The 15,000-nt window shown below is 35.2% G+C and overlaps 1 protein-coding gene across 1 annotated transcript in view; it reads right to left on the reverse strand.

The window, feature by feature from the left end:
• LOC145285846 (advillin-like) overlaps positions 1-15,000 on the reverse strand; it is a 186,889-nt gene that overhangs the window by 151,772 nt on the left and 20,117 nt on the right. The window lies entirely within an intron of this gene.

Consider the following 15,000-nt stretch of genomic DNA (forward strand, 5'->3'; position numbering starts at 1 on the left):
AACTCAAAATGCAATTGCAAATTATTTTGGGCTTCTACCCAATCATGGCTGATGGAACAAGAACATGCCCCCCCCCGTGAATTAAATAAAGTGTTCTGTTCAAAATTGCATGCAGATTCCCAAGTTTGCCAAGATATACTTGAAAAAGGTCAGAGGTTATCTGAAACGTTGTGAAAGTAACACATAAAATGAGTCCGAAGTATCAAAATAATACGAAGTAACGATTTTTATTTAATGTTTCATTTTCTGTGTGATACATGTTACTTATAATTTTGATATTTATGAAACCACAAAAGAAATAACTACAGTAGAACCTCGGGATACGGTGGTTCCAGGATACTTTTTTTTTTCAGGTCACGATGTGGAATACGATGTTCTTCCGGCCCCTGTTTACAGTATTTGCCCCACCTTATGGTGTTATTTATAATGTTATTTGATTATATACGTGTGTATTATATACTGTAATGTATTTTGTTATTAATTTTTAATATGTACTGTATAGAATTTTGCTTAGGCCCACCATATGGCGATTTTACCTTAGGATCCCAATCCTTGAATGGATTAATGCCATCTCCAGCTATTCTACCGTATTTTTATTGCTTTTAATTTTTTTATTCAATTTTCACCCCAAACAAGGCACAGTGCCACTTTGAAGTAGGGGGCTACTATCAGGGACATAAGTTGCAGGGATATTATGAAGGGAGATGAGCAGCAAGATGTTTGTTCACATTACACTTGAACTTCTGCATGTCAGTACAGTTGGGAAAGAAGAATCCTGGAAGGGAGTTCCAAAGTCCAGCAGTTCTGGGGAAGAAACTATTGGAGTAGAAGGCTTTCTTACACCCAGGGATCTCTACTGTGGAGGGTGGGATTTAACTGCTTGTCGGGTTTGTCGGGTGTATTTATGTCGAAGGGGTACAAGTGCTTGTAGTTCGTCAGAGCATTCACCATTAAAATACTTGTAGAAGAGGCAGAGGGATGTAACATTTCGTCGATGGGACAGAGGCCGAAGCTTAAATGACAGTTCAGAACCTATCAGGTTGGCAACTCTCTTTTGAACCCTGTCCAGGAGTGAGAGACTAGTAGCAGATGCACCAGCCCAAATGTGACAACAGTACTCCATACATGGGCGAATTGTGACCTTGTAGAGGTACAGGATAATTTCTATAGATAATTCTATGTTGCACATAACTATCCAGGCTGTTGAGGCTGTAACAACATATAAAACTACAAGTTATGTTGATCCGATTGTTTGATTTTCTGCATCAAGAACATCATTCATCGACCGTGGTATTAATTGTCCATACTTTGTTTATGTAAAAAAAAGTCGAAATCGTAAAAGAGGATAAAGAAACACTGTGCAGTTCTAGGAGGTCTACCCTCCCAGGCTTTGGATTCTCCATTTAAGAAGAGGTTAGTTTATTGCAAATTACCTGATCAACGAGGGCTGCCCAGATATTTTTTTTTATTTCATTTTATTTATTTATTTTTTTGCAGGCCAGAGTACTCTTCCTCTAGGGCGCTAGTTTTACAAATCCGACTTTCTGACCCTTGTGTCACATCATCCTGCCATGGAAGGGACATAAATAATCCTACAATATATAACAATAGTTTGTTGTTGTTGGATTTTATCGCATGTCAACCATCAATGACTTATTTTATGCTGAATCTGTAGATACTTTTTTAATTTATATATAAGATCAGTTTTGTCAATACACTTGTTTTGAGGACCGTCTTTCTATATATAGCCTCTGGTACGTCCAAATTGTTACCCATCTAGTACTGACCAGACGAAACATTGCTTAATCTTGGTGATCTAATAGACAACCAGCCTGTCAACGTAACTCTGGCCGATTATATAAAACTTGAATTAGATGTCTATTGAGAGAGATGTTGTATATCTGTTCGGAGGACGAAGGACTATTTAAGTTTAACATCTCCAGTAATGCTCGATAGAAATGTAAAGATCAAAAGTCAGGTTAATAGGAAAAAAAATTTTTTTTTTGGGGGGGGGGGGAGGAGAAAAGTTTATGTTTGGGTTTTTATAGCATGCACAAATTTTCGGCAGTGAATATCATCACTTCTGTGCTTGCCTGATTGGAAATTTTGTCCAAAGAGTCGGAAAAAAAAAAAAAAAGAAAAGCAACATCCTCTGTTGTTGCTACCAACAGAAACATACAATCACAGGAATGATGTCACATGATCAGAATTATGCATGGAATATTCAATCTTGTATTTAACTTTATGTTAAGACATGTTACAATGGCACCCATGTTCCTGTATAAAGCCATACTTAATAAGACTAATCAACAAATATTTTTAAACATTATAACCATTTCATTAATTCCTACTTTAAGATTCAAATTCTTCTGGTTAAATGTTAATTGAAAGAAAATCTTTGGAGAAAAATGGCTAAAGTTAACATCTTTTTATTAATTCTTTTCAAATTTTATATTCATTGGCATTTATTGAAATAAGCAAATTAATATAGCTAATAGGAAGGCAAAGAAAAATTCAACAGTTAATTGAAAAAGTAGAATTTAATTTCACTGCTTTTATGTACAAGGACAAACGATAAAATTATCACCCTAGAAAAGACGATATGATTCCATTTCCTTTTGATGAAAACCGGATTTTTTTTTGCAGAGCATCTACTAGTTGGACAGTTGTGTACAAATTCCAACAGATACGAGCCTTCTACCATGTTTGAAAGTGACACAATGTTCAACAAGCGTGGTCGGAGATGCACAACTGTACAATTCATGCTCTCTATCAATACAAGTTATAACAGGACCATTGCCAGCACCCTCAAAATGTATCGCTGGATTGCCACAAACAACAGGGACGTGGCGAGGATGATGAAAAGAGCCTAGCTGGAGTCCGAACACGGTACCCCCGTAATAATAATAAAGGGTTGGGTTCGAGACTCCTAACAAATGGTTCCCCAGTTCGATACAAAACACCTGATGAAGGGCAAAACGGCTGAAACGTTGTGATGATAACAACCAAGATGAGGAAGTCAGTCTGACAATCTCAATCAATCAAAGCAGTTTGTATTTGACTTTTTTCGAAGCATAACGTATGGAATGACTAATGAAGGGACAAGCAGAATGTTATATAGATAGAACACATGATAATAATAATAATAATAATAATAATAATAATAATAATAAGAAGAAGAAGAAGAAGAAGAAGAAGAAGAAGAAGAAGAAGAAAAAAAAGTAGAAGAAATAAACACGCAAAAGTAAAAACTTTAAATAATAATAAGCTGCATATCACAGCCCCCTCTCAAAGATCGATGCCAAATAGTCGAGAAGGATCAAGGAGGATGGAAAGACTGAGGAGATAGCACTGACCAGACCTCCACTGCACATGTGCGAAGAGAACTGGGACCTTGGGGAGGCTTATTGCCACTCAAATTCCAGTGAAGACCAATGGCCGCTGCCTGCGAGAAATCATTGATAAGCGGCTGTTGTAATAATGCAAATTTATTTGCAAATGTTAACGAAAGAGGTGGAGAGTACTGGAAAATCTGGGGAGACTTGTTGTCACTCAGCTTCCAGGGAACACCACAGGCTGTTTTCAAGGAGAGATCTTTGATAACCTGTGTGAAAGCTCTCTGTGAGCTAATAATAATAATAATAATAATAATAATAATAATGATGATGATAATAGAAACCTAATAAAAGGTATAGGCACATGGGCAGTATCACCAGTAAGATACTCTGAACCGTTTATGGCTGAACCAAAGAAGAACTGAGGCATCTTGGCCAGAAGACAAGGAAACGTATGATCATGCACAATGCACCACATTCTACATGAAAAAAAGACAAAGGAAGAGGACTATTGAGTATAGAAACCTGTGTGAATGACACAAAAATAAAGAAGTAATAAAATACATAATGCAGAACAATATCTCAATATAGATAAAAAAACAAAAACAAAGTATAGCAAAACTTCAAATATATCTCTCCATTGAACAGCATATCGATACTCGATGGCTGACTTGGGTGATTATTAAATGTTTATATCAGAACTACCCCTCTACCCCTCTACTTTATGCTAAAAAAGAATGTGTCTGACATAGCATCCAACTTAATTGATTGGTTAACCATTGGCATAGACAGCTACACACCTTGCAAGAAATTCTAACTGAAACCAAAAAGTCAGCCACGAATGTGCTGCTGCCATTGTGCACAGAAACAACTACTTCAAACGCTTTAAATGTAAAAGATGTTTTGAAACTAAGGTCGCCTTTAGACTTGCCAGCAATCACTGCAAAAGGACTATAAAAATGCAAGAGGAAGAGTCCATCAAGTCCAAAGTAGTAAAACAGAGACTTGGTTCCCATGAGTTTTTGGCAAATAACAAACAAGATCCTGAACAGATGTGTGCCCTCTATCACAACCATCATCAACAGGTCTGAAACGATTTTGTCAGCATCTGACAAAGCCAAATCCTTCGCCAAGAGTTTTGTATCAAACTCAACCATGTGTGATCAGAGCCACCTACTTCTCGAATTTCCTCTCAAGACTGAAAAATAATCTGAGCAACATTCACATATTTGTTCATGACGGGTATTGCCACATTCATCAAAAATCTTGATGCCAGCAAAGCAACTGATCCTGACAATATTCCAGTTATAGTACTCAAAAAGCTGCAACTGGAACTAGCACCAATTCTTGAAAAACTGTTCAATCGATGCCTAAAGGAGAAATGATTCCCAACACCTTAGAGAAATCTCATTTGTTTGCCCAGTATTTGAAAATACTGGTTTTTGGTCTTCTCCATCTCAGTACAGACCAATTAGTCTTCTGTGTCATGAGTAAGCAAACTTGTCAACCACATCAGCAAAAACAACCTATTCAGTAAAGAGCAATATGGTTTCCCTCCTACGAGATCTACAACTAATGTACTCACTGTAATTTCACATAGGATCAGCGAATTTATCAATGAGGGTTTCCTCTCAAGAGCTATAGCTCTTGATATGTCAAAGGCATTTGATAGGGTTTGGCATAAAGGTCTATTTCACAAGATTTTCAGCTATGGATTATCTAGAAATGTCTTCTCAACCATCGACTCTTTTTTCTACAATAGGTTTTTACAAGTAGTTGCCGATGAACAGAAGTCTGAAACTCAAAGTATTAATGCTTGTATACTTCAAGTATCCATCCTGGACCCAACCTTCTTCCTTATCTTCATTAATAATCTCCAAAATCACATTCTAAGTTCGTTCATTGGCATATACGTAGATTATGCTATTATCTATGGCAACATTTCAGAATGGAGAACAATTGCCACATCTGGGCAGGAACTGCTCGGAACACATATCCTGCCTTGACAAAGTTCAAAGCCACTTTCAAAACCTAGTAGATTATGCCCTTTTCTCTTTCCTGCCACCTCTTTCTCACAGAAGAGACATTGCAAGCCTGTCTCTGCTCTATCGTTATTTTTATGGAAAGTGCTCGTCTGAGCTTCAATCTATGGTCTCCCTTGCCAAACTTCCACAAAAAACATTTGTCTAGCTACAACCACTATCATCAATTTTTCTCACTCTCTCTCTCTCTGTGCCTAAATCTAAATGCAAGTTCCATGAACAAAGTTTCTTTCCTAGAACTGACCGCCAGTGAAACTCAGTTCCACTAGCCTGCTTTCAAGCTGACTACAATACAGTTGTTTTCAAATCCAATGTAAACAAGTTCTTTTAAATAATAAAATTTTACATAATTTTTACCACTAATGATTATTATGCTGCTGTTCCGGTAACCACTGTACATTCATTAACCCTTATCCTTGAGTGAACTTTGGACCTTGATAAGTGGTGACTTCCTTGTAAAAAAAATGAAAAAAAAAATCACACACAGGAAGGCTAAGCACTACAGCAAGAGACACCGTAAAAATGAACAAGACAGAGAACAGAGTCAAGGGGTAAGACAATAAAAGAAAAATGGGAAAAGAAACAACTGAATAGACCATTCATAAGGATTGCAAAAGACATCACTATGAAAAGGACACTTAAACAAAGAAACTGAATCACTACTACCAGCAACACAAGATAAGATTAGAACCAACTATATCAAAGCTAAGATCGACAAGACAAGAAAAAGGCAAAAGCAGACTCTGTGGACAAAGAGATGAAACAATAAACCACATTAAATGCAGCAAATTAGCGCCAAAAGAATATAAGAACAGACTCGAGTAGATGGAGAAGGCAATACAATGGGAATTATGCAAACAACTCTAGACAAATCATACAAACACAAACCGGTAGCAGTACTTGAAAATGAAAATCCTGAAATCCCAAAGGATATGGATGTACAAACAGATAAAGCCACCCAAGCAAGATGACCGGATGTTGTAATAGTTAACAAGAAAAAAATCCTGCCAGATCGTAGATTTTTCCATCCTACCAGACCATAATGTGAATATTAAGGAGATAGAGAAGCGAATCAAATACACAGAACTGACCAATGGTCAATTTTTGTACTTTTCTCTCTTTCTTACTAACAGGACATTTATTGAACACTGTGTAAACTTTCTAACCTTTTGTCTTTGTACATACTTGTTAGGTTTGACGTTAATCTTCGTCGCCAACTGTTATGTTTGCAGGTTGAACCAAATAACGTATAAGGCAATACAAATGAAGACTCAACAAACAAAGGTAGATCAATAAGAAGTGTATTAGAAAAAGTATATTTACAGTATATTTACATAATGGTTGTCAGGTAAGAGAGTCTTGGTTGGAGAACATATCTGCTCTCGGCTCGGCCTTTGGTGGCTTCTGGTTAACACACACCCAGACTAACTGAGTCTTGCTATTTATGTGTAATATTATCCACATATGTAAATGGGTGGGTGCCACCACAACAATACTGATGGACGCATTCATTACATCAAATGGTTCTATGCCCTGTCTGGGACGATTTCCGTTAAAAAATAAATAAAACAATCTCAATCTTAATTTTGGTTATAAAATGTGAACAGGGATGGAGATGGAGTGCAGAAAAAGCAGACACATCTAATAGATAAACAAAATACAATAAGAGTTGACTTTAACTTGAAAACTCTATCTAAAATTACTGTGGTCTCTAAACTGCAGAAGTACCAAATGGTGATATATGATGGATCTATTTAGAACTAAAACACAAACAAATGTCGACTTGTATAGAATATCAATAGTTCAAACTTTTACGTCTGCTTCGTACGGCTTTGAGTGTTGGCTGCTGGCAAAGGAAGTAAAGACTTTAAACAGGCATAAATTATTTTTTTTATGCTTTTTTTTTAAATTTACATTTGGTTAATTTTATGAGATCAAGGAAGCTAACTCTTGATTTAATTACAATTAGAATTTGTACTCGAGGGTTCCTTTAAGAATAGAAGCTGTTCTCTTTGTGGCTGCTATCTTCTGTATTTTGTTACAGCTTAGAACCCAAGGAAAGTTTCTAAGTATTTCTTAAGATACTTTTTCATTGGGTCAGTTGCTCCTATCACAACTGGTATAATGTTGATTTCTTTCAGAGACCATTTTTTTTTCTTTTTTTTTTATTATCTTTTCCTGTTCAGCTCAATTAAGGCCGAAATCATTTTCGACTGTGACATCGACAATGAGTGCAGTTCTTTCAGGCTTGTTCCATATTACAATGTCTGGCTTAATGGTCTTGTCTTTTATATATCTGCCCATCTATATAGCTTTGTCGTAAAACACTGTCACTTTTCCGTTTTATGTTATCGGTGATGGTTCATATCCCCAGATGTTCGACGATCTGTAAAGTTGCATCTCTCCACAGATCTTCCAATCGAGGAATTTACATACTTTATTATGACGGACAGTGTAAAATAGAATTTTGAATCCAGACATTAGGTGGCTTGGACTCTCAATCGTTGACTGGCTAAATCTGCATTGGCCATATGCTTGTAGGCCACCGTTTTTTTAAAATCCATTTGTGAATAAACCCTGATATTGACTGGCTACAATGAGTCTTTCCTCATGAAATGTTTCCCACTCTTGAGCCATTGGAGTGAGGCATCCCTATCTATATACTCCTGATTAAGCTCCTCCAGGAACTTCCCTGTGTTTTTTATCCTTTTACTTTGCTTAGTTTTAAGAGATCAAGGGGTTAATCCCTTCTGGAGCTTACAGTTGATTCAATTATGATTTAAATTTATATCCGAGGGCTCTTTTAAGAATAGACTCTGTTCCCTTTATGGCTGCTATCTGCTTTTTCTTAAAGCTTGGTCTTCCAGGGATTGTTTCTTTAGGCCAGTTGCTCCGATCACAACGAGTATAATGTTCATTTCTTTCAGAGACCATGTCGTTTTTAAATCATCTTTTAGGTGGTGATATTGTGTTATTTTTTCGCATTCGGCTCTATTAAGGCCATAGTCATTTAGAACAGAGACATCAATAATGATGGCAGTTCTTTCAGGCTTATTCCATACTAGACTATCCGTGACCCGTTGGGTCAGTATGTTATATTAGCTATGGAATTAATGTATGAGCGTGACACTTGTGACGTAAAGAAAATAGTTTTTTGTGATATAACAGAAACATTTCTATGAAGGATATTAAAAATGAAAAAAGAATATAAATAGATTTCTATAAGTCGTTCTGTTTATAATTGTTTATTTAAAAAAAACAAAAACTTACCGCCATTGAATTATAAGTGTTTTGGCATACTTATAGGTAAATCTGTACTATTCAAATTTTGATATATAGTTTAATTTAAACGCGAAAAAAAAAACCCAAACAAACAATTGGGACACTGAAAACGTACACAGTAAAACAATACGTTGTAAAATGCTCTTATGGTTGTCAAAGGTTAAAGTAGATTTATTTGTAAGAAAATTGTGTTAAAATAACTTAAACGTAATATGGAAATAACTTAAACGTAATATGGAAATGAACGATGTAAAAAAATAATGCAGAAAGTATTAACAATTATTTAGATAATTTAAACGCGAAAAAAAAAACGCTTGAAATTACGTACACAGTAAAACAATATGTTGGCAATGGGATAAAGTTAATTTATTTGTAAGAAAATTGCGACAGTATACTTGTAATACAGAATAGTTGCAAAACATCCTCACCCTTCCCATGTTAAATAATAATTTCTAAATAATAACGTTAATATTTCAGTGCACAGGTCAAATTCTGCAAAAGTAGCGATTTGTGTTTATTTGTTTACGCTGTTATGGGTTTATGTTTATGTACACATGCGCAACCGGAAGTCGTAAACCGGATGTTGGGTTACAACACCCGTTACAAGGTCATTTGAGTTTTATAATTATATAGATTACAATGTATGGTTTAATGGCTTTGTCCTGTGGAGTGTCTATTTACTCGTGTGTAAATAAATCTAACTTTATAATATAGAGATACTGTGAAGATTGCTAGTATTTATTTTCGTTTATAGTTAATGATCTTGCCTTCAAATAACACGGTTTAATGTTGGAAAATATAATGTTGCTAGTGTGAATAATATCGAGTTGTGTCCCTTTTGGACATCCATTGTTCTGCTGTGCTATAAGGCGTTAAAAATGTAAACTTATTTTTATATATGGCTTTCTTTAGATCTGTATTGATTATAATGTGTGCATCAATAAAAAAAAAAAAACTGTGAAAATATAAATGAACGTTTGCTTAAACAAATATATTTATCAGCCGCTAACCAATTTCATGCCACTAAGCCTCATATGGCTGAAACGGAATCTTTTTATATGCACACAATTCGCTACATGGGATTATCTCTCGATATTTAACCAAAAAGATAAGTAATTTTGAATTAACTGCTGTTTCACTTTCATCTTTCCTCTTTACAAAGAAGAAAGAAATGTTAACACACACACACACACACACACACACACACACACACACACACACACACACACACACACACACATATTTGTTAAGATAGAATCAACTATTAACGCAGTACATTTAAAAAATGGGAGGTGGGCGTCAAAACAGAACAATAGAACAGGAAACCGTATTTGAGTGAATCCCGACGATTGGCTGATGAATTCATAAACCCGAAAACGGGAATAACAATGAATCTGATTGGTTAGTTAGCTAAATAAAGCACCACGTGTCTATCTAAAAACACAAGGTGATTAAAATTTCATGCATTTTAGACCGAGGATTCCCCACAAGGAGGAAACACCGAAAATTCTGCGTAGCTAAATCACCATATATTTTCATAACTTATATATATATATATATATATATATATATATATATATATATATATATATATATATATATATATATATATATATATATAAGAACAAGTAGTTAATAAAACATGTTAATTCTATACAAGTCCTGCAGATGACGAATTCTCAGGAGACAGCTGTTCTGTACAGGTTTTAGACTTTATAATTTTGCAGTTGAAGAGCAAAAGATCTTTCTCTTGTTGACACGAGAAAAATATGTGCAAGGTTGCTAAAAAGCTTTAATTTTTATGGAGCAATTCTGGTTTCTGACTGGTTGATAGCAGAACATGAATAAATTTGATTCGTCAGTTTCTAGCAGCAGCGTTTATAAATAGAATCTCTCAACTGTGATGGACTATACCCCATTATGAACAAAAAATATTGCAACAATATATATATATATATATATATATATATATATATATCAAAAACAGGGGCAATACCAATTCATTTTTTCGTTTAATCCGGCATGCTTTGAATCGAACTATCACATCTACCATTTGAAAGGGGGAATATTTTCCCCAAAATATAATGGATAGGTCACAGGCATAACAAGTAAGACATTTATACTTAATACAATTGAATAAATATATGTATTTATATATAGATATATGTATGTACTTATTGATTTGTAAATCGCCATTTGTTTTCGTCTTCTCTCATCAACAGCTATCTATATCTCATTCCTCGCATTGTGATAGCCTTCTAAATCTCTAATATATATATATATATATATATATATATATATATATATATATATATATATATATATATATGAACAAATGATTAATAAAATATGTTAAAAGACATCTTGAAAAAGAGTTAAAAACATATTTAATTTTAAAAAAGGAAGCACACTTATCTTGTGCTTCCTTTTTTAAAATTAAATATGTTTTTAACTCTTTTTCAAGATGTCTTTTAACATATTTTATTAATCATTTGTTCATATTATAAGCTCTATTTCCTTTTCGGTTTTATTGAGCTTTTTATACCTGGCTGAGTTTATTTTACTTATAAATATTAACTCTTTAATATTTATAATATATTTTAAGTTTACCATTTTGATTACCTTAGTAAACTTATTGTAACTTTTATTTATATATATATATATATATATATATATATATATATATATATATATATATATATATATATATATATATAGTATGTTTATTATACAAGCATCATTGGTTGCATATGTGCATACATGTTCCCATGGAGTCTCAATTTAGAGAGACACACGTCATCAGACGGATACAGGGGCGACACCAATAACGTTTATATAATAAACATAATATATTCTTGCTCTGTCCTACATTGAGCACTACAGGGGTTTCAGTGGATCTAATATCATGGAAACCAAACTATACAACCATTATATATATATATAGTATGTATGCATGTATGTATTTAGTCAGCATTCTTTCATTTAAACAAACATTGTTAAGACTTCCACTGCTTGTTTAACCTTTTTTATTATTAAAAAAAACAAACATTTTTTAATGGTGTTTTTTGTTTAAAAAAAAAAAATATGTTCCATCTGTATCACGAATGGTTTCAATTGTTGTTCAAATCATCTTCAAACTAAAATAAATATGTTCCGGGTATCAGATTTAGTTTTTGCTACAAATTAATTTTTTGGTTATCTATTCATTCTATTAAAAATGTCTTTCGCCAAGTGTGTTTTTTTATTAAAAAAAATTACTGTATTTTTATAGAGTTCGGGCGTATCCATTATACTACTTATCACCCCTCCCCGATTATTTATATTTTTATTTATCAATATTATCATTTACTTTATAATAATTTGTATGCATTCTTTAGATTTAGACAAGCCCGTTCCACAGCTGACATCCTCACTGTAATCTCTGAACGTATATACCATTCACTGGACAAAGTGGGGGAGGGCAAAGCGGTAGCTCTAGATATATCTAAGGCTTTTGACAGGGTATGGCACAAGGGTCTCCTCAGGAAAATTAAATCATACGGTATCACTGGTAGAATACTTAGCATAATTAAATCCTTCTTAGATAAGAGAAAAATCCAGGTTGTCCTCGACGGTCGAACATCTAAACAGTGTGATATAAATGCGGGAGTGCCCCAGGGGTCTATTCTTGGACCTCTATTGTTCCTCATATTTATTAATAACCTCCCCGACAAAACTGCCTCTGAGATGGGTATATATGCTGATGACACTACACTCTATAACAGGCATGACAGGAAAACAAATGAACACATATCTAAAGAAATGGCAAAAACACTAGAGGATGACCTCCAATCTGTAGTGGAATGGGGACATAAATGGATGGTCACATTCAATGCTGCCAAGACTAAACTGGTTTCCTTCAATAACTACAAGAAACCTTCTCTGCCACCAATAGCAATGGCCAGTGACTCCCTGTCTGAGAGTACATCTTTCAAACTGCTTGGTCTAACGTTCACAGGAAACATGAGGTGGAACAATTATATTGAAAACATTGCCAGGGCCGCTGCAAAAAAGGTAGGCTCTCTCTACCGTGCTAGAAAACTACTGACACCTGAAAGTATCCTGTATCTCTATAAGGTCACCATTCGCCCATGTATGGAGTATTGCTGTCACATCTGGGCTGGTGCGTCTACTACTAGTCTCTTGTACCTAGACAAGGTTCAAAAAAGAGTAGCCAATCTGATAGGCCCTGAACTGGCAGCTAAGCTTCAACCTCTGTCCCATCGACGAAATGTTGCATCCCTCTGCTTGTTCTACAAGTATTTTAATGGTGAATGCTCTGACGAACTGCAGACACTTGTGCCCCCACGACGCAGACACCTTGGACAAACCAGACAGGCAGCTAAATCCCACCCCCACACAGTAGAGATCCCTAGATGTAAAAGATCTTTCTACTCCAGTAGTTTATTCCCCAGAACCGCTAGACTCTGGAATTCTATTCTAGGATCCTGCTTCCCTAACTGTACTGACATGCAGAAGTTCAAGTGCAACGTGAACCGACATCTTGCTGCCCAAATCCCTACATAGTGCCTCAGTAGTTGCTGACCCTGATAGTAGCCCCCTACACCAAAGTGGCAATGTGCCTTGTTTGGGGTGAAAATGTAATAATAAAAAAAAAATTTTTTAAATTCTAATATGATTTAAAAATATATAAAATTATACATACACTCCTTATCAAAATTTTAAGACCACTTAAAAATCTTTAAGAAGAAACTATATTTAAAAAAAAATTTTTTTTTTACAAGGTAGTCACCACTTAGCAAGGCCCAGAAGCCACTCGGGGATAAGGGTTATTGCGTGTACAGTAATCAATGGGATAGTATCGTAGTAATCGTTAGTATTGGAGATCTGATAAAGTGTCTTACTTAAGGGGCCGGTTCACCAGGAACTTGTCCACGTCGGACCTGAAGACATCCAGGCTGTAGCCAGGTGGGAAACAGGCAAACGAAAGAGAGTTCCACAGGCTCGCACCCCCAAGAAAGAAGCTCTGCTCACGGAATCCACACCCCGGTCCCGGCACAGACAAAGAGTGGGGAAAACCTCTGACAGTGGTTTCAGCTAGACGGGTATTTATCGCGATTGGCAAAGGGGGACTAGAGACCGGCGCTCAGACGAGCATTTGCCATGGAAGTAACGATAAAACAAGGACAGGCTTTAAGGATAGATTTTAAACTCCTCCCACTTGTAGGGTTACCAACAATACTACAACCTAAATGTTTGGGGATGGATGACAAGAGATGTTTATTAAAATGGCAAACAAATGAGGCACTTTACACTTGATCAAAGTTATAAGACCAAGGGTATAAATTCTACGAAATTGTACGAAAAGTGTATGACAACATTCAACAAGCAAATTTAATCATGAGTTCTACCTTTACTGGTTCTGATGACTTCAAAATTTCTTTGGAGGATGTTAGAAAAAAACATTTTCATTAAGGTGCGGGGGATGTTGCTCCAGCTTCTGAAGATGGCTTCACAAAGTTCATTTTTGGTTGAATATTGTTTGCCATTTCAATAAACATTTCTTGTCATCCATCCCCAAACATTTTCGATTGGGTTCAAGACTGATGAGCATGCAGGGTGTCCCAAATGGTGGACCCTATTTTCTTGCAGAAAGGTCAAGGTCCACCGTGCAGCAAGGAGTGCAGCATTATCCTGTTGGAATAACATAAACCATGCACCACCTGGAGCTCCATCGTCCCTCTGCAAAAAAAGGTACCTCATACCATTAGTGACCCTCCAACACTATGACGTGTGGAGGAAATTTCATGGCGCATGCTTTCTACAAAGAAAGAAAAATGAGTTTTTAAATTTAAATTTTGTTATGTATTATTTGGATTCAGCGGACTAATGTTCTCATCTTGAGTGTGATTTTTCACAACGTTTCGGCCGATATAACCTCCGACCTTCTTCAGGTGTTTCTTGTTGAACTCAGGAATGATTCTGTCAAACTCGGAAATTTGGATGGGTAGCATGCTCTTGTTTCATCAGTCATGACTAAATAGAGGTCCTAAGTAATTCACAATTGCATTCTTTCGGTCGCATACACTGAAAATTGAACCTTCAACCTTCAGGAGAATGTCACTTTTTACAATAGATTTTTCTAAGTACTCTAACCATTCCATAAAAATTTTACGAGCCTTAAACCTATTTTTATTTCTAGTTGTAAATATCACTATTTATTACTAATTATTACTATATACATACATACATATATATATATATATATATATATATATATATATATATATATATATATATATATATATATATATATATATACAGGGTGTCCACAAAGTCTG

Source organism: Euprymna scolopes, chromosome 10 (genome assembly GCF_053919585.1).
Source record: "Euprymna scolopes isolate OS-2025 chromosome 10, ASM5391958v1, whole genome shotgun sequence".
Classification (NCBI taxonomy): domain Eukaryota; kingdom Metazoa; phylum Mollusca; class Cephalopoda; order Sepiida; family Sepiolidae; genus Euprymna; species Euprymna scolopes.